This window comes from Lissotriton helveticus, chromosome 4_1, assembly GCF_964261635.1.
Source record: "Lissotriton helveticus chromosome 4_1, aLisHel1.1, whole genome shotgun sequence".
Lineage (NCBI taxonomy): Eukaryota > Metazoa > Chordata > Amphibia > Caudata > Salamandridae > Lissotriton > Lissotriton helveticus.
In genome coordinates, this window is record NC_136063.1 from 1,238,880,474 (window position 1) to 1,238,903,248 (window position 22,775).

Genomic DNA, 22,775 nt, shown 5'->3' on the forward strand with positions numbered 1-22,775 from the left:
TTACGGTACTTTTTAATTGCTGCCCTATAGATGTCCTTAGCTACCGTGCAAAAATCCCTTCTCCAGATCCGCTCCAGCTTCTTACATCCCTTGCGCATGTGAGCGAGGTCCACATTACACCGAGGCCTTGTTTTGGTTTCACGACTACCTGACCATTTCATAGGGATGAGGCTGTCTGATGGGCACCTGATCCATTCAGAAAATAGCCCATATGCCTCATTAATATCCTCCGGCAGAACGGGCCGAGTGGCCAAAAGGCCCCTCTCAAATTGATCCCAGTCCAATTTATACCAGGGATGATTCAATAGAGTCAACCGACCCTTGGACTGGGCGGGAATGACTCCATGCAGCGATATAGAGACCAAGTAATGATCCGTCAAACCCTTCCTGGCTGGAGCACATATAGTGATATGGGATATATTGCTGAAAACCGGGTCCAATAAGTGGCCCACAGTATGCGTAGCCCCTATGACCAACTGCAGCAGTTGACGTGCTGCAAGGTCGGCTACGAAACTTGCTATTTCCGTGTCCTCAGCATTGTCTAAATGGAGGTTCAGGTCTCTCAACACTGTGAATGTAGCGGTATTGACTGCTAGTGTGTTGACCATATCTACCAGGGCCTCTCTAAAACCTAGGGAGGGTCCTGGAGGACGGTACACAAGAAGTCCCCACATAGTGTAAATTGCGCTCAAGGTAACCTTAAAATAGGCACTCTCACAGCCAGAAATCAACTGTTTAGTGAAGGAGCAAGGATAGCATGATCTATAAATTATCGCTAACCCCTCCCCTCTAGATGCTCTATTCACTGTAAAAATCCTATAGCCCGCAGGGAGCGCCAATGCGGGTTCAGCTATAGTGGCATCAGACAGCCATGTCTCTGTAAGAAAGAGAACATCCGGCGACACCTCCTCCAAGAAGTCAAAAATATCAGCATAATGTTTGACTAGTGAGCAGCAATTCAAGCTAAGAATGCTCGCATGCCGTATACGCTTAAGTGGGCAGTGGCGCATAGGAACAGTGTATGTGGGTTGAAAGCCACACTACAGGCAACAGAAAGGACCTTCAACAGTGAGCCTAACCGCCTGCTTACATCCTCTTACCGGGGTCCTCAGCTCAAGCAGGACCTCCCGAGCATAGGTGATGATACCCCTCTTAAGAGAGGCAGCATGTCTGGCGTCGTACCGGCGTGGATGGGTGCAGACGGGCTTGCCGTTGGCACGCCTTCGGCGCGCCGCCTCCTCGCCCTCTGCGCGCGTCTGCTGTGCGGCAGCGCCATGGTGCTCTTTTATGTAGTGCAGCAGGGTTCTGCCAAAAACTAGACCGCCACCCCCAAAATAGCCACCAAGATCAGGCCACAGGAAGTGCGGACATGAAGGAAACTGAATCGCGGAGGTTCCCGCCACACAAGCTGCGGTGGACCGAGGAGATGCGACACCCAACAAACTAAGAGAAGGTGACTATTTATTGACAGTTTTAAAAGAAGCAAAAGTAATTTTTAAAAGAGGCCAGAGTAAATGTTAGCATCCAAGAATAGACCCAGAGCACATGGGATTACTGCAGGAATAAAATATCAGACACCACGCATAGCCCCACTCACGCTCTGCTGGCACTAGCAAGTGACAGCTTTCCAACGCGGCAGCGCCATGCTGCTCTCTTATGTAGTGCAGCCGGGATCTGCCAAAGACTAGACCGCCAACCCCAAAATGGCTGCCAAGCTCAGGCCACAGAAAGTGAGGACACGAAGGAAACTGATTCGCCGAAGCTCCCTCAACACAAACATCACAAGCTGCGGTTGACCGGGGAGAGGCGACACCCAACAAACTAAGATAAGGTGACTATTTATTGACAGTTTTAAAAAAAGCAAAAGTAATTTTCAAAAGAGGACGGGGTAAATGTTAGCATCCAAAAATAGCCCCAGAGCATACGGAATTTCTGCAGGAATAATATATCAGACACCAGAATCTCAGAACCATAGCTACCATCATCAATCCAGGGGAGGTTGAAGTCCCCTTAAAAAAATATGTTAGATTGTAGAACAGGCTTCACTATAATGATCTCCATCAGCTAATCAACAAACAGCTAGTTCTCTTCAGGAAGTTGGTAGATGAGGTTAAATTTGGTCAAGGGCCTCCCAAAGAAAAGCTCAACTCTCAGGAATTTAGAAGTGGAGAGGTTCTCCACAAAGAAGCAGGAGATATTTTGAGAGCTTTAATGAATGACCGCAGCACCACCTCCCAGACGAGTATTTTGGTCAAGATGTTTAATAGAGAATTTAAAGGATTCTAAGATGTCCATCAGGAGAGGAGAGGAGTGATTGAGAAAAGTTACAGTAAGAAAGAGAATGTCTAGTCTATGTCAGATGATGGCCTCAGCAATGTCTGCATGTTTAGCAGTTGATTTGCCATTGTGAAACATGCCTTTAAGAACAGACTAGGTCAATGGAGAAAGAAGTATATGGTCTGGGATCAAAGGGTTTGAAATGAGGTTCACTGGGTTGTGCCCAGGGTCATTTAGGTGTGGTAAATGTAAGTGCCAGAAATGATGTTGATGTCATAGGTTGGCTACTGAAAGGTCAAAAAGGCATCACTCAAGGACTTTAAAAGGAAGTCAGGTTCTGAATCTATGAGACAGCTGTTTGATCTTTTGGGTTGTTGGGTGTTGCTGAATGCTGGTATAAAGAAACAAGGCTAAGTGTGAGATTATTTTCATGGGAAGTAGGACAAAATGTGTTCATGAAGCATATTTATGTAATGTGTCTAGACTCATTGAGTTATTAGAGATGACTTCTCCTCCTCGAAAAGCCTCTTTCATGTGTTTTCTAGGTAGCATAGCTAGCGGTGGGGGGTAGGGGAAGAAGACAGAGCATGTGTGGCACCCACCAGAACCTCAGGAGTTACTAAAGTTACGTGTTCAGTTGCCAGAGTAGGAGATAAAATGACAATTCTGGAGCTAACCAGTGATGCTAAGGACAAGGACAAAGCAGTGTAGGGCAAGGGGAAGAGCATGGAGGGCAGTCCAACTATAGGGGAGTGGAAGGATGAGTGGGGAGGAAAGAGAGCAGAGTTATGCAGTATAAGGATCAATCAAGTGGAAAATTTGCTCTAGATGGCAGGGAGTAGAGAGGGCGAGAGGGAGAAGAGTTCCAGACAGGTACAGGGATACAGAGTCGTGAAACCAGTATGTCCTGGGTGGGCTGTGGTGGGTGAGAGAGTGAAGGACACAGCTTAGAGTAGTGTGTGGAGCATCTAAATACAGAGAAGAGTCCAGGTGGTAGAGGTTGAGGACACTTCTGGAAATGGAGCGGGGTTTTGGAGTGTAGCAGCAGGTCTGTCAGGGTTAGGATACTTTGCCCCATGATGGAACAGTAATTAGTTTGGGACAATCATAACTGAATTAAACAAGTGGGGCCAGGCAAGCTGGTGGGCCTTACTACAGAAAAAGGGAGAAGCTGTGGTATCAGGCCTGGCGAAGGGGCACATGTTAAAAAAGTGAGAACAGATTGGGTCCAGAAAGGGTATATCTAAACAAGAGGGGAGTTATGGAAACTGTTGCGATGAGAGAGAGAGTAAAAGGAAACTTCTGAAAGCAGCATGCTAGGATCAGTGAGAGGTCGCCAGAGGGTTCTTAACAGGAACAGGGAAGTACAGAAGGAGTACATGAGAGGAATCAGAGTGAGAAAAATCTCTTGGATGGATAAGCTGGAGACATTGAGGAGTTGGAGGCTGGATATCAAACAAGGGTGAAGACACTGGTGTGGGGAGCAATCAATAACTTGGTGAGCTATGTGGGATCTAGCAGAAAGGGATTTGGGAAGGATCTTGCAGAAAGGGAGGATGATTTAGAGACCTCTTCGCTGTCATTAGGGTCATCAACATTGAGAAGTGAAGATTGAAAATTTCCAGATTAGGGTCAGATGCTTGGATCCCAGTGTTTCCAATCTTATAGCTGGGAATCAAAATCTCAGCTTTGAAGAAGGATGTAGGTACTACTGACAATTTGAGCTCATGTGGTATTCTGATACGGTTAGATATATATAGGTGTGTATTCAGAGATTCTCTCCATGAGCAGTTTGGTGAGTGAAGGAGATATGGTCCAATTTAAGACTACTTTCGTCATAGAGAAATAGAGATCAGAAGAGTGTTTCTGGGAAAACTTTTAAGAACCTATGCTTAAAATGTGTTACTGTGTTTTAGAGAGGTAGGGCATGTAGTTGATTTTGAAGGACTTTTCGTTTGATCTTGATTTCAGGGGTTGAAATATCCTACATGGCCATGTTGGCGAGCGGGAATGGGTGCTGTTATTTATTTCAAATAGATCACGGGAGAAAACTCATGCTTCCGTACTATTTAGTCAGTGGAAGTCATGCCATATAAGGGAGAAGATCTGTAAGGTAGGGTTTGGAACGCTAGTTAACTAGTCATCTCCTAGGGCAATGAGTCATGTTTTGTAGTATAGTCTTTGTTTGTGGTTAAGGTTTGTATGCCATTTAATTTGTCATCTCATTTGTGAAAACCTTTGAGATAACTGTGCCACCAGAGGAATAGATTTCTTTGGTATCAATTCTATTTCCAGGGATTCCAGGGCAGTGTCTTAATGGGGCTAATATACAGCGATGTTAAATATACCAGGTAGAGGGAGATGAGGGACCAGATTAAGGGAGATTCAATGAAGGGATATCAGAAATTGTGACATAGATAGGGCTTGCCAGAAAAAAATTCCCATACTTCAGGAAGGCTAAAAGTAATAACCAAAGTAGAATATTCGTTCTCTGCTATTTTTGTTTACCATCAGGATATTTCAATACTTAGTGAGTCTTTCTTCCGATTTGTTGTTAGCACATAGGTGTGGGTTACAAATTTCCTTATGTATACGCACATCACAAAACTTTGAGCCAATGTTGAATTGAATAATATCAATTCACGTAAAGCAATAGGCAGATCGGTTCCTTTAAATTTGAGATTAGAACATTACTTTGAGGTGATAGACATACCTGGTAACAGGAAGAAAAAACTTATGGTCCATAATTTTCTTCCTGTACCAAGAGATGAGTGCGTTTAAGAGGAGGGTTAATAACAGGACATGGAGTATCTTGAGGCGAGTGTGTTTAGTCAATTGGAAAGAGTCTCAGTGAAGAAGAGAAGAGGTAAAATTTGGAACAAGATAGCATAATGAAAATGGACACTATGCCAAAGGTGGTTGGGCAAGAGAGAGTACCTTACTTGTTGAAATCCAGTCATTTAGCAAGATAAAAACAGAGTTATCTATTTAATGAGCATTACTATTACATGAGGATAAGTCAATTCACGTGTAAATATCATATCATATATAACTATATTCAGTGCCATAACAGACATCCATAAAAGCATTTTCACAGAAAAAAACAACAAATATCGAGTTAATTTCACTACATTAAAAACAGGGTTAAAAACAATATCATCCTAAGAACAAGATATTAAAAAGGGAACAAATTAAAGACCAGATGTAGGCAAAATGAAATTTGGGAATCCTTAATAGTGAATTCGCTATTAAGGATTCGCAAAATTGTATGTAGGTAGGAATCGCTAAAATTTTACTGATTCCTTAATATTCCTTAATAACAAATCGCAAATTGAGATTCGCTCATAAGGAATACCTACCCATTCATTCCTATAGGCAAGGAGGCCCATAGGAATGAATGGGAATATATTTACTATTTGCAATTCGCTATTAAAGAATCGCAAATAGCGGGATCTATTTCAAGGGTGTCAAAAGAACACCCTGTTGCACCCCTGAAATGTGCATGTGTGCACATGTGGCGCACACATATGGCCTAAGGGCATGAATGTATGCCACATGGCACTTTAAAAAAAGCAAAAAAGTGCTTTTTTAAAGGAAATCGCTAATTCCCACCAATTTGAAGTCGGTGGTATTTAGCGATTCCTTAAGGCTAAAGTGCACTTTCTTTTGTGCTACTTACATTGCATTTAAGTAATCGCAATTTGTGATTTCTTATTTTGCTAGTAGGTTTAAACTCACCTAAATTGCTTGCAGCCAAATAGCGATCGCAAACGCTGAAACTCAGCATTAGCGCTAGCCATTTGGCTACCTACATCTGTCCCTAAGTTAATTAAGGTATGTATAAAGACATAAGGAGAAATTGCTAAAAGACCACTTCTACCCAGAGTGCTATTATACATTCATACAAATATAATCCTAAAATGGTTAAAGTGCATTAGTACACTGTTCCATGTATTCCCCTCCAGATTTTATTGTTCCCAGTTACCTTAGTGACCATGGTTCATTGGTGTATATTACCAATATATTACCAATATTATACTCAACATAGTACCTGTTGTCATCTTTATCCTAGCGTAAGAAACTGCCCAGAGAAAAGATGACATACTGCAGCAGATCTCTAAAGTTGGAAATGACTGCAAGTTCAAATACGCAGGACAGCATTGTTTAAAACTTAAGTGCCTTATAAATGGAAAAATATACCCTTTCCTATATTTAGAAAAACATTTGCACAAAAGAACCACGTGCATAGTGTTCTGGCGCAGACTGCCATTACACAGACAATTTACCAGATCTTTTGACCAATCATTCATTGTGGGAAAGGTACATAATCTGTGAAATATATCCAATCTTAGGTGTGTAAGCACAAACCTATGCCATGAGTGTAAAACAGTTGTAGGGTAAGGCTCTGTTAGAAATGGGATTTCTGGTTGGCTGAGGCTTGCGCCAAAGCCAGGCAGAAACCACCACTCTAGTCAGGGCAAGGGAGTTACACGCTGAAGATAACCCCTGCTCACCCACTTGGTAGCTTGGCACGAGCAGTCAGGCTTATCCCGAAGGCAATGTGAAAAGCGGTTGCGCAACACACACTCACAGCAGCAACACACTAGGCACAACACAAAAGAAACTTCACACAAGGTTATAGCAAACAAATAGCCTTTGTCTGGTCATAAAACACATTAGAAACATAATCACACATTTACACTGTGCCAACTGGCACTAGGCAATATTGACCGGAGATTATATTCAGGACCAGGCTAATCGGGCCACGGTCAGAAACATCAGAATAGGTAAGTAAATGCAAATCACAACCAGTAGCTACTGGTACCATAATGACCTAAGCATTATCACCTTAGCATTAGACACCCTCCTAAAGTATCATAGCATGGCATTAGGCGTAACCACATTAACATTAGACACCCTCCTAAGCATAAACACCTTACGCATTAGGCCTCACAAGCATAAACACATAATGCAATCGCAATCATAGGGGCATAAAACACATTGTGTATCATTACTGTAGGCATTAAAAACATTATCCATAAACATCAGCAGTACACGCATCAGGGGCAAACATCACCTTCCCCCAGGGACTTGCGCCCTTTTGGTACATACAGGTACCCAAATGACCCCCAGGCCAACTAGCCTTCTCTAGGGGGGCCCTATGCCCTTTGTCCAAAAAGTCAGGCTGTGCTGCCACTGCACCAAACCAAAAAGTGCGCAATGCACTGGGGCATGGCAGGAGTGTCACTCACCCCTCTCTCCTCAAAACAAAATGCCCCCAAGGGAAAGAATGGGGTTGGCACTACTGTGCCTCCTGAACCCCCGAAGGGGCTCCTAAGCAACAAATGCCCCAATGTTGCAGCTGCCTGTGCTCTTGCAGGGCAGCTGGGAACGGCACTGGCACCTCTCTGCTTGGTGAGCCCCCTTTACTGGGGCTCATCTGGTGCCACTATCAGGCACCACAATACGGCCAAAAAAAAGATCACCTGTGCACCCACCGTGCCTTGGAGGGCACCAACAATGCTCCTGAAGCACCGGTCCAGGACTTCAATCACAAATACCTGTCCTACCACGAGGCTACCAACGTTGGAGCGGGCCGCACTGTTGAACAAGGCACCAACAATGCGCCTTGAATGGAGGGGGACGGGGGGTCTTCCTTGGGCAAACTCCTCTGCAACCCCCACTCACTTGGTTAGGTTTGGCGGCTTCATCTCCTGGTTGGCGGCTCTTAGACTGCACACTGGGCTCTCCTCACCACATGGGAGCCCCACTTCACCTCCAGTGCAGCCTGTCTCCTGCGCGTAAGGATGATGACACACGCGGGTTTCTCCCTTTCCTCCCGTGGAGCCCCCCAGCAGCCAGGCTCTGTCTGTTTCCTGCGCACGTTCCAGAGCGGTGTGGACTCCCGCCTGGGTGTTCCGACCAGCGCTTCTCTTCCAGCCCCCCTTCTTCTCTGTCCCACCTACATCCAGGCAGGCTGCCTCACCCTGCCCCTCCCGGAGCCACACACACCTCACCAGCCCCTGACACTCACAAGCCAGACATGCAATTCACATAAGGCAGGAAGACACATAGCACACAGAAATGTCAACTTCTAAAAGTAGCATTTCTAAAATAGTTATAATTAATCTGCACACACCATTGCGTAGCATTTATTATCACTATTCCAAACATACCAAACTTGACCATGCTGCGCCTCTCATATCAAGGATTACCACTGAAACATTTATCAGGGACTCCCCAATTCATTCCTAAGGGAGGGAAGTCCCACAGTAGTGAGAACTCAAAATGGCTGTTTGTCACTACCAGGACATGTCACAGCCTTAAGGTACATGTCCTATCTTTTACCTACAATGCACGTTGCCCATAGGGCTAGCTAGGGCCTACCTTAGGGGTTACTAATATGTAGTAAAAAGGGGGGCCACGGAGATGGCACACACTTTAGGTGCCACGTCACAGCAGCAGTGACACTGCGCGCACAGGCCCTGCAATGGCAGAGGTCTGAGATAGGTTTGAAAGGTTACTTTGGTGGGTGACACAATCAGGTCGGCAAGCCCACCAGTATGTGGTGTTGGGTTCAAATCAGGCCTACATACTCTGTTAAACTCTCGAACGCCTTAGTATAGAAGTTGGCACGGACACTGGAAAAGGTAAAAGACAAGTTTATTAGGACCCCATGGGGTGGTGATACATTCCTACAGCACCCTTCGGCAATGTAAGAAGTAGCACACCGAACATTGGTGCGCGACCTCTTTTATATAGTTTAATAGCAATAAAAAGATAGGCGGTTACAAGTTACACATTTTAGGTACATATAAGGTCATTTTTGGAACACAGCCAGCATGTGGGAGGAGTTCAATAGCACTGGTCAGTTAGTGTGAACATTCCTAAAGAGTGACCAATTGGTGCGTAATGCGCATGTGCGCTTGACCAGTACTAAAAATAGCCTGTTGCCGAGCAGAATAGTGACCATGGGTATCGAGAAAGGACAAAAGGGCACACTGACCACGAGGCAGCGTGTTCATAGGAAACGGAAGTCAGAGGGATTCAAAATGGCCCCCGTTCGTTTGGTCAAGTTAACAGAAAAGACCGTGTAGCTGTGCTAAACGCTAACTCAGGAGCTGCCAAAACACGACAGACGGCCCTTTTAGCGTTTAGCAAAAGCTACCTCATAGTGGACGTAGTCAGAATGTTCATCCTCAATGTTAATAGCCATTATTTTCAATACTTCATCATTGATCAGTTTCTCTTGCTTAACAATAGCTCGTTTGGACGGAATACAGGCTGTGATACATACAGAACATAATGTAGGGCCGCATTGAATACATAGACAAAGAAAAAATAGTACTCCAATAAAAACACAGAGAATCGTTAATAATTTCCAACCCCAAGTACTAAGCAGGGTCCAGAACCAACCAGAAAAGGTCCATGTTCCATTGTCTGGGTGGATCTCAGCAGCTATTTTGTGTAATTTTGTAATCGAATCATATACAGAAGGTGAGTTATCTGGTACGTACACGCAACAACTACTTCCGATGACGCGGCATGCTCCACCTCTATCAGCTAGTATCACATCTAGAACCATTCGATTCTGGAGCGCCACAATTCTGGTAATTTGCAATTCCTCAGTAATATTCCCTAAAGCGGAGGCAGTTTCATTAGCGACGGCTTCCACCACACGTGTAAGCCGCCTTATCTTCCTGCTATTCAGTGCAGCTCCTACGAATGAAAATAACCCTAAATTGAAATCTACATATTGTTGTAATGTGGTATCAGTCTGGTCTATTTCATCAAAATCTATTGTTCGCTTGACCCTGTTCAGTATGAAATCATGGTACAGAACATAATCATTGTGGTACATGGGAGGAGCAATAAATACAGGTGGTAATACAAAAGCTATATAACACGTTCCTAACCATCCCAATGGTAGACGATGGTATCCCTTATTTCCACAAATGAAATATGTGTTACGTGAAGCTACAAATGCAATTCCAGTTGGTGTATCAAAGGTAAGTGTAATATTACATTCACTGCGGCCTACCGGGATTGTACCTTTATTTCTAATACACAAATCTGCTTTTGTATCAATGACTGTTATCATATGCGAGCTCGTCACATTTATAAGTCTTTGATTTGTATATACACGAGGTGTAGAAACATTGTCCGGACGGTATTCTTCCCATTCAAATTTAGTTCCTTCAGCATGTGGATAGCCGTCTTTGTCGTTATAACATATTTTATTCAACCGAAAAAGTAGTCCACCTTTCGTTGGCCATCGCAGAGTAAAAAGAAGAGTGTACCAAGCATGACAAGAACCATTATGAGAAAACGGGAGAGGAATGAGTGGTGTTCCTCCCTTCTTCTGATGTCCGGGCAACATCCCACATACCCAACAATTGGACGTGTTGGTCATGTTATGAGTATGATGCAGAATCTTAATAAAGCTGTTATTCAAATAAGTCTGCCTATGTCTTTCTTCGTGAAAAGGCAGAGTGAAATGAAAATGTTCAGATGGACTTGGAGTGGTGGGCAGCAAATGTTCTCGTGCAGGAAACAACAGTTCTATAGTCCAGGCTAATACTGCGATCACCACTACGGTCAAGACAAACAAAACAGCACCAAGAATTCTCCCTCTTCGTGTCGAAGGAGATGCCATAGTTCACAAAACAATACTCTTCAAAAACAACACTAAGCCGGAAAAATAAAAAACGATGGTTCTGAACCGAGGCTGCCGTTGATTTGTTCTCCGGGATTCAAGACGGGTGTCGCTACACTGGGCAGAACTGATCCCCCCCCCTTGATATTCCCGGCTTCCGTTTCACAAACCTCAGAGCGGTTACCAACCAGTTTCAAAAACACAAAACGAATCTTATTTCCTAGGGCGTAGATTGTACTTCACTTTATCAGAAACAACGTGGTCCGGGAAGGCTCCCCCCAATTCATCAGGCGTGACAGCTGGGCTCTTTTCTGTATCCAAAATCTTTCTGTAGTCGGATAGCACCACAGGGCTCACCAGATCCGGAGAGACACGACGGCAGTGCGTTGAATGTATCCACCGCTTCTTGTTGGTGACTCTCACAGCAGTTCGCGTAGCCAGCAGCACTTGCTCAGGGCCATGCCATCTCGGTTCCAAACTGCTGGATCGCTCAAAGACTTTGACCATCACGTGGTCCCCAGGGCGGAGATCGTGAGCCTCACCAGTGGAGTTATCAGGGAGCGCCTCTCGAACCTGTTGATGAATAGAAAGCAAATCGTTTGTTAATCGTGCCAGATAATCGTTCATCATTATACAAGGCATATCATGTATCAGACGAGGTTTTGGAACTCCCCAAATATTCATAGGCCTTCCAAACACCACTTCGTAGGGTGTGAGGCCAGATCGAGAATGTGGCACTGATCGAATGGACAGCAATGCCAAAGGCAAAGCATCCGGCCATTTCAGAGATGTAGATGCCACTATCTTTGCTAGCTTCAGCTTCAGAGTTGCATTGTATCGTTCTACTAAACCTGCTGATTGCGGATGAAAGACAGCATGGAATCGTTGCTTGATTCCCAATCCTTTCAGGACGTATTCCACTACTTTCCCGATGAAATGAGGGCTATTATCACTCCACATAAGTTTACAAACACCGTAGCGCGGGAAGTACTCCTTGAGTAACACCTTAGCTGTTGTCAATGCTGTATTGTCTTTCGTAGGGTAAGCCTCAATCCATTTGCTGAAGGCACACACCACTACTAGGACATACTTGAGATTATTACAGCGTTCCAGCTGGATGTAATCCATTTGTAATACTTCGAATGGTGCAGTAGGTGGAACAAACCCTCCTTTAGGAGTATGAGTCCCTTGTCCAGGATTGTGCTGCAAACATATCAGACAGGTCTGCACTACTCTCTTAGCCGTGCTAGCAATGTCAGCATTTTCCCAAACTCGTGTAAGTAATTTAGTAATTGCGAGAGCTCCAATGTGTGCCAGCCCGTGTGTCATTTGCACCATTGTTTGTAAATAGGCCATGGGTAGTTTCCATCTCTCCATATCTTTACTACGCCAGCAACCCTCATCATCTAATACTCCTTCAGTGGCCCATTTCACAAGTTCTGCCTCTGATGCTGACTTCTGTATATCTAGTATTTCTTCTCTAGCATCATGCCACCGCTCAGCTTGTGACTTTACCACATACATGGGGAAATTATTTTGCAGCATAGCGGTCTCTCTCGCAATGCGGTCTGCGAAAGCATTGCCTTGCCCTATTTTGTCCGTCACCTTTTTGTGTGCACTGCACTTGACTATTGCAACTTTCTCTGGGCATAACAGTGCATTAAGGAGATCGCGTACCAATTCTCCATGCATGATGTGTACTCCGTGTGAAGTCAGGAATCCTCGTTCCTTCCAAAGTAGGCCAAAATCATGCACTACTCCAAAAGCGTAACGACTATCCGTGTAAATGTTCACACATAGTCCAGCACTTAACTCACATGCCTTCGTTAAGGCTATCAACTCAGCCGCTTGAGCCGATTTTTGGGGTATCCGTGCTGCTTCTACCACGGTCTTAAGTGTCGTGATCGCATAAGCTGCGGAAGTCGTACCATCTGGTAACCTCACGCACGATCCATCAACCCACAGTTCCCCATCCACATCTGGAAATGGCGTATCCTGTAAATCGATACGACCCTTTGTCTGTTCCTCAGTCAGAAAAACACAATCATGTTGTTCTTCCTTCTGGGTCTCAGCAACAGGATCCGGCAGTAAAGTAGCAGGATTCAGTGTCGCACATCGTTTTAGTGTGATGTGCGGCGCCAACAACGTTAGCTCATATCCTGTCAAACGGGCACTGGTTAGATGCTGCATTTTTGTTTGATTCAGTAACGCATCTACCGCATGGGGAACCAGCACCAACAATTTGTGTGACAAAACTATTCCCTCACTTTGTCGTATCGCAACTGCTGTTGCTGCAACTGCTCGAAAACATCCAGGCAACCCTCGAGCCACAGGGTCGAGTACCGCCGAGAAGTATGCACAAGGCCTCTGTTTGTCTCCGTGTGTCTGCACTAACACTGACAATGCACACCCATCCTTCTCATGTACATATAATGTAAAAATCTTCGTGTAATCAGGTGTACCTAACACTGGTGCAGAACAAAGAGCTTGTCTCAATTGTTCAAAAGCGTTCTGACATTCATCCGTCCATGCAATGGGAATCGATGTGTCTTTAGACAACAATGCTAACAATGGTTTAACAATATGCGAAAAACCCAATATCCATTGCCTACAAAAAGACGTCAAACCTATAAAGGCGCGAACATCCTTCTGAGTGCGAGGAACTGGAGTATCTAGAATTGCTTGAATTCGATCTGGTGTCAATGCACGGCCCTCCTTAGACAAAAGATGACCGAGGTAGGTCACCTTTGGTCTACAATATTGTAGCTTTTTCTTCGAAACTTTATGATTATGTTTAGCCAGGAAGGAAAGCAAGGAAAAGGTACTCTTCTCACATTGTTCTGGCGTGTCTGCAGCAAGTAAGATATCGTCTACATATTGAATGAGAACCACTCCCTCTTGTAAGTCAAAGGAATCAAGCTGTCTTTTTAATGCCTGACTATAAATGCTAGGACTTTCAGTATAGCCTTGAGGAATTCGACAGAATCTGTACGATTTATTATTTAATGTAAAGCCGAATAGATATCGACTGTCAGGATGTACAGGGATCGAAAAGAAGGCATTCTTCAAATCGATAACTGTAAAAGTAGTTGCCGTCGGTGGAACCAGCGTAAGCAACGTGGTGATGTCAGACACCACCGGGTACTGAGGCACTACTATCTTGTTTATTTCCCTCAAATCAATAATGAAACGGTAAACCTTAGCATCTGTATCTCTTTTAAGGATCGGTAAAATTGGGCTATTGCAAACATTGTAGGGGACTTCCTCAACTACTCCTGCCAAAATCAAATCGTTCACAATGTGCACCAAAGCAAGTTCTCCTTCTCTGGAAATCTTATACTGTGGGACACGTGGTAGAGAGACTCCCTCCTTTACAGTAATACGTACTGGAGGGATTAACATCTGCCCCACATCCGAGTCAGAAGTGGCCCACAACGTGTTTGGTAAGGAGGCCAACACTTCATATTCATGGAGAAAACACACTCGCTCAAAGTCTGGGTAATTCTCATTCAACACAACTCGCACTCCTTCTGGGGCACAGCGAATAGTAGCTCGAAAGTGTTTTAACATATCGAGTCCAATAATATTATCTGGTGTATTTGGAGACAACAAAAAGGGACATGGGGCAGCAAATTTATCAACATGAAATGCAACTGGTTGAGACAATGGGCTAGAAGTAGGTGTTCCATCGAACCCTATCGCTGTAATTACCTCGCCAGACAGGGGAGCCCTTGGAACCAAGTATTTGGACAAAGCGCTACGAGTAGCTCCTGTATCGACCAGAAATTGATCAGTAGAACCCAGAACATGTGCTTCTATGTATGGACCCCTCTGATCAACTGGTACCTCAACCGATTCCACACCCCATCCTACGCAATCCTATGCGTAATGCTCATCCCGTGGTTCAGCAGGACCACCCTCATTTATCTGATATTGATTGCGATTATCAAACGTATTATAATCTGACTGACCACGACCCCTTGCTCCATATCCTCCACGATCATTCGTGCCATAACCTCCTCTTGACCCTCCATAATAATTCCTAGATCTCCCACTTCCTCGTCCCCTCAAATTACGCTGCTCTTGAAACACCGGACAGTCTGCAATCCAATGCCCAAACTGTTTGCAGTATGCACATTGATTCACAGAAATGTCAGAGCGAGGGGGAGGAGCATTACTGTATGATCCTCGCCCTCCTCTGATATTTCCTCTCGTAGCCTGAACCTGGGCTAACATTACCTTCGTCTTCAAATCCTTTGCTTTCTTTTCACTACTTTCTTTCGCCTCTAATTCCTGTCTTTCATAATATTGAGCCATAGTTAATAAAGAAGCAGGGGTTGCTGTGGTCCATGAACTTTCACTCGCTTTCAATCGTTTCGCAATCTCCGGTAGGAGATTAGCCACATACTTATCAACGAATAAATGCCTGCCAGTATCTTCTGTCAATAATTGACCACTGTAATCATGGAATGCTTCCTCGAAGCGAGAGAAAAAATCGGAAACTGATTCATCCGCTTTCTGCTTACAAGAGGCTAATATAGTCCAATCAATCTTTTTAGCGGGAGCAAGAGTCTTTAGTTTTGTTAGTATGGCCCCTGGAAGGTCTAATATTAATTGACACGGCTTACATGCTGGTTCTCTATCTAAATCAGCCTGAACAAGATCTTTCCAAGTGGCCCCGAGAGTCGTGAGGTCATCAAACCTACGAATTACTCTCCACATATCAGGGGGCAATATCAACCCAAAAAATAGATCAATATCAACTAACGTCATGATACATGAAGAAATTGCACTTTCAACATTTTCATAAAAAGCCGCAGGGTTTTTACGGGGATCAGGTAAAGCATTCTTAAGCGCCATGACATCTGCTCTATTCCAAGGCGTATAAACCCAATTATATACAAAATACCCTTTCGCGTCTTTGGATCTTTTATCATCATCTGTGCCATCCCCTTTATGAGGGACATATAAAGGCGCAGCTTCTCGCATAGGTCTAACATTAATCGCAGCGATCTTATCTGTTTCAAAAATAGGGCATTCTTTGGATATCCCCGTCGCTCCGGACGGAGACGAATTCTTCGACTTTTCCAACTCCCGTAGTCGTGTCGCCTCATTACGCAGTTCAATCAAACGCTTGAAGAAGTCGTCCGCATCTGAAAGAACAAAAAGACCTTTACGAAAATACTCACGACCCTTGGATATCTCCTTTGGTTCTAACTCGAGAGAATATTTTCTATACCGCTCAACAACTTCATCTCCAAACTGATCTAAAAAATACAGTCGTTCCTTATCAGGCCACTGTTCCATTTGTTCAGTAACGTCAGAAACAGTAACAGTATTAATATTTAGTTTTCGTGCAAATGAACGTAATTCCGCAGCTCGTTCCGCATGTAACCTGGTACGCTGTGTTCGATCACTATCCTCGTCTGATTCCTCGCTCGGAGCCGTTGGTGCGACGTACGGGGGCGGACAACGATCTAGTAATGAAAAATCATCCGTTTCATTAGTAAGGACTGGATAGAGAGGACGCCTGATAGGGAATTGACCATTAACCTGTAAATTGCGTTCTCGTCTCTCCCTCTCTTTCTTTTCCTGTAATTCTTTCTCCTGTAGCTGTAAAGCTTTGTCATGTGCAGCCTTCCGCTGTACTTTCTCCGCCAAGGCTTCCTCACGCTTCGCTCGTTCACGCACCTCTTTCTCCCACATACGCACACAATCAAACATATCTTGTCTAGACCTTCGCTGAAACAAACACTGCTCTACATATTGTACTTTTCGAAGGTCAAACGACCCATATAGTGGCCACTGTAATTCATGATCAGTTTTAGTATACTTATGCCATAATGTACTATACATTATAGGTGGAATACCGAATTTGACATACATTTCACGATTTGGAGTCCCCTCTGGGGGAGCCGGCTGTTTTTCACTTAATCGATAATTGGTACCATTTTCAGAACAGCACATCCTACGGAGTGTGCTAAAAACAGGCATGTTTCAAAAAGTACCACGAAAACGCGATACTACAAAAATGCCACCTAACACGGTGCACTGTTCAAATCAAATAAATCAGAGAAACATCCCTACATGCCTGCCTATGTGAGGTGCACTTCACATATTCAAATTCAAATTCAAAGATTCAAAACGTTAGCTAACAAATTCAAATTCAAAGTTTCAAAAAGCCACAGTAAGTGTCAGTAGACTACCTCACCAATCAAAAGCTTACCAATTTTCTTTTCAAACATCCAAAGTCCAACTGCCAAGTTCTGTGGTCAAATCAGCCAAAACGGCACATCACGACAATCCAAGATCAGAATCTCAGTCGAAGACCGGCGCCACCTGGAAGGTCAGATCGGAAGGACGGGAAAACACACCGTGGGTGCCGAGACTCGGGTCACTCAGTGGCAGCGTACGCGTCCATGGCGAGTTTCCTGACCTTCGTCACGACCTCTCCTTCGGGCATCCGAGTCGCCGATGAGTCCCTTCGTGGTCGCCAATTGTGGTGTTGGGTTCAAATCAGGCCTACATACTCTGTTAAACTCTCGAACGCCTTAGTATAGAAGTTGGCACGGACACTGGAAAAGGTAAAAGACAAGTTTATTAGGACCCCATGGGGTGGTGATACATTCCTACAGCACCCTTCGGCAATGTAAGAAGTAGCACACCGAACATTGGTGCGCGACCTCTTTTATATAGTTTAATAGCAATAAAAAGATAGGCGGTTACAAGTTACACATTTTAGGTACATATAAGGTCATTTTTGGAACACAGCCAGCATGTGGGAGGAGTTCAATAGCACTGGTCAGTTAGTGTGAACATTCCTAAAGAGTGACCAATTGGTGCGTAATGCGCATGTGCGCTTGACCAGTACTAAAAATAGCCTGTTGCCGAGCAGAATAGTGACCATGGGTATCGAGAAAGGACAAAAGGGCACACTGACCACGAGGCAGCGTGTTCATAGGAAACGGAAGTCAGAGGGATTCAAAATGGCCCCCGTTCGTTTGGTCAAGTTAACAGAAAAGACCGTGTAGCTGTGCTAAACGCTAACTCAGGAGCTGCCAAAACACGACAAGTAGCGTTTAATTTACCAGCCCTGCTTTAATGGGATACCACTTTACAAGTGACTGACAAGTGAATTAAATAGGCCAAAGAGGTGTAGACCAATATTACCATATTTAACACAGAGAGCACACACACTTTATACTGAACAGCAGTGCTAAAGTGCCCAGAGTCCTAAAACCACCAACACAATGTCAGAAAAAAGGCTCGGAGAAAGGCAAAAAGTTTAGGGATGACCCTGCAAAAAGGGCCAATTCCAACAGGCTGCATATTAAAAGTGCTTAATATCGTTTGGTTTTGTAAAACGGAAGAATACGGTAGTTCGATGGTCAAACTAAGCTTTTCCAAATGAGCCACAAACTCTGTTTTCAATATCTTTCTGCTGATGGTAACTACTGTCTATGGTTTAGCAAAATATTCTGGATGGGCCATGTCACCAAGGAACCACTGGACGTTTGTCAACCATGGAATATACTTTTCTGCACTTAATTTCAGACAGTCTGTTATTAGCGCTCGGTTGAGATCTGTGTAGTCATGAAGTCCATATTTTGTGCCACAGCAGAATTGGTTCGAGCTTAATTAAATTAGTGAGAAAGGGGGCACCGAGTTAGAAGTGGAGTTCATAAGCTGAGGTGCTTTTGGGAGTTGCTAAAGATATCTAAATAAAATATTCTGTTACTTGCATCACCGGACAACTCTTGTATCCCCACATGCCCGCCCGGTAAAGTGCTATACTAGTGCATTTAGCTTTATATATTTTCATCAACAATTCTCGGAGGTTCCTACCAAGTCTACTTGCAAAGCCTCTGATGACCCAAAAGGCCCTACTACACAGGGTATTTCTATTTTAAATTGCGTTGTTCCATGAGCCGTCTTTGTCAAATAGGAATCCGAGGTAAGAGAAGGTGTTGGTAAAACTAATCTTTATTCCATTTATTGCTACGTTATTGCATTTCACGTTGTTTTATCCACACTTCAAAACGAAGCTTTTCAATTGGTTAGCTTGGAGTCCGAGGTTACTCATATATTTGACAAAGGTAGTAAGGAACGACTGTAGGGCCAATGGGGTACGTGCCATTAAAACTGTGTCGTCGGCGTGGAGGATGGCCGAGAGAGGGCCTGTGCTTATTTGTCGAAGATCTTTAGTAGTAGCCGCAAGCTCCTCTGCCACACTGTTTATATAAAGTGAGAACAGGAAGGGGGCCAAGACACACCCCGTCTCACCCCTCTCTCTACGTTGAAGGCCCTAGCACATTATCCTCCAGCCCCGTACCTTACCTTGGCTCTGCATCCTGTATATAAATCCCTTAAAAAGCTGATGATAGATCCCTCTATCCCTATTTCTTTCGGCTTTTCCTACAACCTAGCATGTAATACACTATCGAATGCCAATGTAAGATCGACGATGGCTAGGTACAGAGTTCCCTTCTTTGTTTTTACGTATTTTCCAATGAGCATATTTTGATTAAGGCAAACAGTAAAAGACTAGACCTACAACATCTCCCTTTCTAAAGGAAGTTTTAACTCACATCATACTCTTTGAACATACTGGGCAACTTAGCAATTCTGCCAGACCTGGTACATGTTCCCTGCCAACCTCCATGTATGCGGACTTCATCGGAAGATCCTGCTGCTACACAGGAAGGAATGTTATTGGCTGCTTATGTAATTACGGGGACATTTTGAACTTACCGACCTGGAGACCTGATCCTGCAGTTGCCACCCCTGTCTCCCTCCCGCCGCCGCAGCTCGTCACCTTGCGTCCGCCGAGCGGAGGGAGACTACAATTCCCAGGCTCCCTAGCGCACCAGCACCGGAAGGGGCAAGCACAGTGTTCGCGCCCGAATGTGCTTTAAAAGTTCTGCAGCCCCGATGGAGCGGGCGCTGCTTATCTAATTATGGGGGCATTTTGAACTTACCGACCTGGAGACTTGATCCTGCTGTCGCCTCCCCTGTCTCCCTCCCGCCGCCGCAGCTCGTCACCTTACGGCCGCCGAGCGGAGGGAGACTACAATTCCCAGGCTCCCTAGCGCACCAGCACCGGAAGGGGCAAGCACAGTGTTCGTGCCCGGAGGCGCTTTAAAAACTCTGCAGCCCCCACGTCGCGGGACCGCGCGCGGACCGAGCGAAGCCCGGGCAAAGGGAGGCCGTTTTGTGGCCGTTTGGTGATCGAGGGTGGCTGGGCTGGGCCACCCCCTTGACCCTTGACTACCTCGCTGGCCACCGCGGGATTACTCTGCACCATATAGTAAGAACTTGTTATATTTGAACACTGGGTCTTATTGTTCACTCACCTACTTTCCAACTGGTAAAATGCCCTCAAAAACTACAAAACAAACTAAGCCCACCTCGCACTCACTAACAGCTATCGACCGTATGCTTCAAATAACCATCGGAGCAGTAACGACTGCCATAGAGCATACTGAGAGACGTCTCTCACTATCCGGGGGGTTGGTGCCCTCCCTTCCCCTGATTAATATATCTGGCACAACTAATAACTCCCAAGACTCATATTTATTACCATCGTTTATATCCCTCCCAGGTATGCCCTCTGTAATAAATGCACATCATTGTCAAACGGACATTAGCATCATGGAACCTTCCTCTCTGCCCTTCATGGCAGTTCATTCATCACCGCTCAAAGATAATTGTATCTCTCTGAGGGTAGTCAGCGAGGATAGGTCCCCCTCAGAACAAGCTGATGGTCGAGAGAATGAAGGTGATATTAGTATCCCCTTTCAATTGCGGGAACAGAACGTCTTACCCGCATCAGCAAAAGATACACTGGAAATGGAAACCCCACTAGAGATCTCTTCGGAGGGGCCTTCACTGGTGGATCCTCAACTACCTAGTCTCTTATTTACAACTGATAAAAGTCAGGTTCCAAGCAGAAAGAGGAAACGTGGGAGGGATTTGTTTCAGGGTAGAAGCGCCAAGTCTAGGAAGAGAATGTATATCAAAAAAGGGAATAACAAAAGCACAAAAAAGAATGGACATCTAATGTTACAAAGGGGCAGGATAAGGAATTATTACAATCCCCTTTAATTAAAGAACTGGTTGGGAACTTTGAGCACTTGATAAAATCATTAATTCTACCCATAGTACACAGGCTAAAAATTATCACGGATAAGCTAGCAGTCCTGGAAACCACAACACAAACCAATGTAGAACTCACAAGGGAACTTACAAAACAGGTTAGTAAAAACACAATATGTAAGAAAGCTACCATCCCACTGCCCAATACTAAAATAACGAAAGGACAAATAAAAAATCCTAATAATACTTCTGAAAACTTAAATATCATGCAACAATCACGGCCTGAGGTGACCACTCACGATCTTCCATCTTCATCCAAAATCCAACCGGGCTCAAAAAATATTGGGTCCAAAAGTACGATGGTTGCTCCTGAAAAAATTGTACCTAATAGTAGTAGCAATAACAGGATAGAGGGTACTCTGCTTAAAATCAAGGACACTCCCACACCCAGAAATAGCAATCCAACTCCCCAAAGGAGGGCAGAAAATAGAACTCGGCCAGAGATCCAAATTACTCTTCCACCTGATTCAGCCCCTTATGTTGCTGTGTTGACGGGGGTTCCTGAACTCCTTGCAGATCAATATGAGGATTACAGGAGCCTCAAAAACAAGACAATTTACTGGTTAAAAATAAATAGACCCCTCCCTCGAAATATTAATGGAGACATACTGCATGTGAGAAGGACAAAATGGTTGGGTGTTAGACCAAAGGACATCAGTGGAGATGTAATAATAATAAATTTTAAAGATCAGAGGGTTATGAACTACCTAAATGACTCGTACCAAGAAAAAGGGAACCTAGGTATACAGCTCCAGCAATTATACTATTTTTATCCTAGGTCACTCATAGTACCTCAACATCAAGTTAAGCTTCAATATCAGAGACTGCCAGAGGCCTATCACTACCCACTCTCATTAACAAACAGATATCATTCTCTACTAGGTTTGGATGGTTCAGACTGACGTACAGAGGGCGAACCCAGTGAGATAAACCTCCAGCCTCAATCACACTTGACAGGTGAACAACTATCAGTCCCCACTCAATCCAGAGATAATATGAGAGATTCAACTGGCGCTTCCCCCCAAATGATTACAGCTGACGTGATGCCAGTGCTTCTAAATGATTCACTACCCCCTTCCATCAGGGAAAATTTTGGTTCATTAATTACCTGGAATGTGGCGGGCCTTGCTGAAAAGATAAATGATACCAACTGGCAATCAATAACAATGACTCACTCTATTATTGCCCTCCAGGAAACATGGGCAGTAGAAGAATCCCACTTATTGGGATATAAAACGATTTTTACCCCAGCCATATCCAGTAGAAGAGGTAGCCCCAAGGGAGGTTTGACCCTCTATTTATCAATCACCACTGGTCCAACCATTCTAAAAACCTTCACAGATAGTAATTACTATAAAATCTTAATTACTACATGGGGCTCAGTAAAAAACCTAGTTATAGTAAATTTCTATAACAATATCCCCACCCCAGAAGTAGAGAAGGTCATTAAAAAACTTCCAGCTATCCTCAGTAATATCGAGGAAAGTTTATCAGCTGACATGGCCCTTATATGGGTAGGTGATTTTAATTGCTCCCTATGCCCGAGGAGCCTACAGGGGGTGTGTGGTCTAGAGAATGGAAATCAAGGGGTGGGGAATCATTTTTCTCATACTAAGGTTGGGGATCTACTGAATAATATAATGGGAGATCACTCCTTAGCTTTTATTAACGAGGTCTGTATTCCCCC